The sequence below is a fragment of the Acomys russatus genome, chromosome 1 (assembly GCF_903995435.1).
Source record: "Acomys russatus chromosome 1, mAcoRus1.1, whole genome shotgun sequence".
Taxonomy (NCBI): domain Eukaryota; kingdom Metazoa; phylum Chordata; class Mammalia; order Rodentia; family Muridae; genus Acomys; species Acomys russatus.
The window spans coordinates 52,406,361-52,410,945 of NC_067137.1; the positions used below are offsets into that span (position 1 = coordinate 52,406,361).

General features: G+C 42.2%; 1 non-coding gene across 1 annotated transcript; it reads right to left on the reverse strand.

The window, feature by feature from the left end:
* Positions 1-1,844: 1,844 nt before the first annotated feature.
* LOC127197348 (small nucleolar RNA SNORA48) lies at positions 1,845-1,988 on the reverse strand. Its single transcript, XR_007831655.1, has one exon. It is a non-coding gene; the product is annotated as a small nucleolar RNA SNORA48 (small nucleolar RNA).
* Positions 1,989-4,585: the final 2,597 nt, after the last annotated feature.

Sequence of the window (4,585 nt, forward strand, 5' to 3'; positions counted from 1 at the left end):
AGATTGGGTTGCGGGAGGAAAGTTTAGCCATGTTTCATAACCTAGTTATCTCAGTTTGCTTCTCAGATGATGTGAAGAAGTACCATCTAAAAGCAACTTGTAGAAGAAGAGTTTTCATTGTATACTTTACCATCAATCAAGGTGAGACAGAAACTCAAGGAGAAGCCATGAATGAAGACTTCTTACTAACTTGTTTTCTGAACCTTCCTCACCTACTTTCTTCTTTGTTTCTTTCTTTCTTTCTTTCTTTCTTTCTTTCTTTCTTTCTTTCTTTCTTTCTTTCTTTACAAGTTTCACATCACATCCCTAGTCCTGCTCCTCTCCCCATCCCCTCATATCCACCCTTTTGCCCTAGCAACCCCCCAATAAATGAAACTAACAAGCAAAGCATACAAACCATCTCATTGTGGAAGCATTAGTAGGTTACATTGTGTCCCGTAGTATCCAAAAGGGATCTCTGTCTGTGGTGCCTGCGCCACTGCCGTACGGAGTCAAGGGTGAGGGACTGCGGATTTAACTCACACACACACACACAATAACACAGCGGGTCCATCATGCTAAGAGTGCAGCAGCGGCGGCGGCAGCCTTTATTCAGTGTTCAAAGAGCCTTCTTATAGGCAGCAAAACAGGAATGCCACTTGCAGGTGAAATCCCTCAAGAGGTGATTGCGCATAGGAAGAAAAGTCTCAAGGAGGGGAGGGGTGTGTTCTCAGAGCAGTAAACATGACTAGCTAACCAACATAAACACAAACACGGAAGCTGCTAGAAACAGGATATGAAGTAGCAAGACAGACAGGCCGCCCAGTCTGGCCTGGTTCCTACACTGTCCACACATCTTCACTTGCAAATGCTCATTTCAATGAGATCTCTGGCTTCTGTGACACCATTAATATTCCATCTTCATTGGGACTCCCCTGGGTCATCGCTGTGCTGTGCTGTGTCATGGAGATCCTGCAGCCTTGGACCAGCAAGACTGGCCCTTACATGTGTCCCAACCATTCACAGATGATATAGATTTTGAGGCGAGTAAACTCAGAGTTCTACATCTAGGCTTGGGTGGTCAGAGCACCAGCTCTTCCTGATCCTGCTTTGGCTAGGCCACCCAATGCTGCCATTGGCAGGAGGCAATGTCATCTCTCCTGTTTTCCTGTGTTAATGCCTGACTCATCCATGCCTTTACCATCAGGGACAACTCCACTGTGGTGCCCAGGTGAAGGACAGTGCCTCTTCTCCTGAGTGCTGCCTCTGGTGAGAGGTAGGGCCAGCTCTCCAGAGTGCCACAACCAGTGAGGGTCAGGGCCAGCTCTCCACACCCTCTGGACATCTCTCTAGTGGTAATATGAGACATGGACATTGACAGTAAACCCCTGCCACTGAACAGCCAAAGACCCAGATATAGCCCTCTGTAGCAGCTTGTGCTGGAACAGCACCATGGCCCCAGGTGGTGGAGCTGGCCACTTACAACAGGCTGAGCTCACCATCCTTGAGTCTCCAGGTTCATACCTCCCTACAGTGCTCAAGATGCTCCACTTTTTTTCTCTCCCATCTGACCACCACATACTCACACACTGTGGTGGCCCCTGCTGCAAGTTGGCCAAGTGGCTGGCCAACCCTTGGGTAACATTCCATGCCCATGTTACATGATGTGGCAGCAAGCAAGTGTCTATAGGTGAGTGAGTGACCCACAGTTCTCTATCTGTTTCTTCCTCCCAGGCTGCAGGCAGTTCTTTATGTGTGTCTATGGTTTGCCCATACTGTGGGGCAGAGGGCAGGTCTGTTGGCATTTTTCCCTTCCTTCTGTGCTGTGCTACCTAGATCTAATTTAATTCAATTCCATTTGACTTTTATGTGTGCTAGGTATAAAACAGCTTTGTCAACCAAGCCAGGCATCAAGCTAGGATGAATAAAGTATTGCCATCTGTTCTGTCCCTGACTGATATAAGAACAACAACACCAACAAGATGTTCCTTTGACTATTGGCAGAGGTATCAACTACTTTTCTTAAACAATGCTGTGCATTGTCCACAGTGAGCTTGGCCTCCTGCACCAATTAAAAAAAATTAATGTGCTATTCGTACTGGTTCAATAGTGATACAACTGTTATAGAGGTAACCAGCCACTCCTTGATTGGCTTTAAGGCTCATTCCATGAGATGAAACTCATACATGGCACTGTTTAAAAGGCCAAGAGCATGAGACAAGATAGGTCATGGGCACTAGAGGAAGCCTACTACCATTGTTCTGCTAAAGGAGCATAGACATAAAATGACATATTGCCATACCCATAAACTGGTGCATCCCTCAACCCACATCACAGAAGCATCTTGCAGTAAACAGTTATTAGCCCAAAGATCCACAAGTGGACAATATGCAGAGACTAAGAGACTTTGGAGACTCAACCCTAAACAGGATATCTTTATTAACTTCACCATCCAAGGATCTATGAAGAAGAGATGGAAAATTGTAAGAGCCAGAGGGGGTGGATGACTGCAAGGAAATAATGTCTTCTGGACACAACAGGACTGACTGATATATGAACTCACAGAGACTGTGGCAGGACCCCCAAGACCATCAGAGGTTAAAATCATAGCAATGAGAAAAGAAAATGGACACAAACTCTTACTTTTATTTATTTATTTATTTTTTTGAGACATGGTTTCTCTATGTAGCCTTGGTTGTTCTGGACTCACCTTGTAGACCAGGCTGGCCTCATAACTCACAGTGATCCAACTGCCTTTGCCTCTCCAGTGCTGGGATTACAGGCATGTGCCACCACGCCCGGCCTACAAAATTGTACTTCTAAGCAAGAAGCTATTTGCAACTGGTATCAGATAGAAAGGGGAAAATCAATTTTCTCTAATGGAGTGATTCTCAGTATACCAATCACATTCTAGGTCCAACCCCGTGCCCAGGCGTAGTTGGCCAACACAAAATGGGCTCTGTGGCACATTTGTTGTTGTTGTTGGTGGTGGTGGTGGTGGTGGTGGTGTTCTATTTTGTCTTAATTGATTTTCTTTGTAAGTTTCTCTGTTTTAATTTTTGCTTTTTATTCTTGGGGTTTTCCTGTTTGTTTATTAGTTTTTGAGAGTGAGAAAGAACATAACATTGAATGAATAGGAAGGTGGGAAGGGTCTGTGAGGAGGTGACAGTTAAGGGCAAGAAAAAAATATGAGTAAAACACATTGGATGTAAAGATTTTAACATTTTTTTAAAGAAAATAGTAAAACGCAATTGCAATTTACTTTTCATAGATGATTCTAGTTTGTGCCAAATTGATAAAGAACTAACCGGCACACACACACAGCACTGAAATTGTTCTCTTACATAGTTATCCTGTGATGTTAAAAAGACACACTTGTATGTAAAATTCATAACGAATGTTCAAAACAGTATTAGTCATGATAGCAGAAAGTTGGACCCTCTCCATGACAACTGGCATACAAATGATAATACTTTAACACTATATACACATACACACACACACACACACACACACACACACACACACAATTACACAATGCCACTTAGAAATAATCATGAGTGAAGGATGTATACACAGCAGTCTAGATAAGTCTCCAGGAAATTGTACTGTGTGGAGAATGAGTTGATTATTCACTTTGGTTTATTGAATGTTTGGATGAAAAATATAAAATAGGAAAATTAATATATTGGCAATAGAGTTAAGAATGATGGAAGTTTTAATGGAGAGAGGTGCATAAGGCAGAATAAAGGGACTTCTAGGTGATGCAATTGTTCTGTACCTTGACTGTCTTGGTGGATCTATGAATTTATATATATGGTAGAGTTACATAAAGTTCATGTACTCTGTTACACTTTATAAGTGAGCCTAGGACAGTCTGGGTAAGGTATCAATGTTAATGTCCTGGTTTTGTGCTGTTAATGTCCTGATATTGTGCTAGGGTTTTACATGACATATCCATTAAGGAAGATCCAAAAACAGAAAACAAAGAAAGCTCTGTCTGTGTTACTACTTACAATTGCACACGAAATTGCAACTATCTCCAAATAAAATGTTCCTTCTTTAAGAACATGGCTCTGCCACCTAGCTACAGACTAGCAATGTGATTTAAAAGGTGAAAAGGGCATAGGGACTACATTATTTTAGGGTGAGTCCATTAATCTGGCATATGTACTTTCACATACATTGACCAATAATTTTAATAGCCTAAAATTACATTTTGAAAGCATTCTGAATTGAGTTTTTATACGTCATAGTGGAAAAGCTAAGCTAAAACAAAGGGCAGTGTCTGAATTTGAGGAAATGACTAATGTTGCTCAGTGATTAAGTTTAGAATCCAAAGTAGCCGAAAACCAACGGTAAATGCTAGGGCATGGCCAAAATCCAGATTGCTATGTTGTCATTGTGAACAGAGGAAATGGAGAAGCAAGTGTGATTGCTGTTTGGTTTATTCCTTGCTCACAACCTGCATATCGTCTATATACAAGCCAGGCCTCATTATCACTCACTTAGAACCTGCATATTGTCTGTATGCAAGTCAGCTCTTATCATCACTCACTTAAAACCTGCATATTGTCTGTATGCAAGTCAGCTCTTATCATCACTC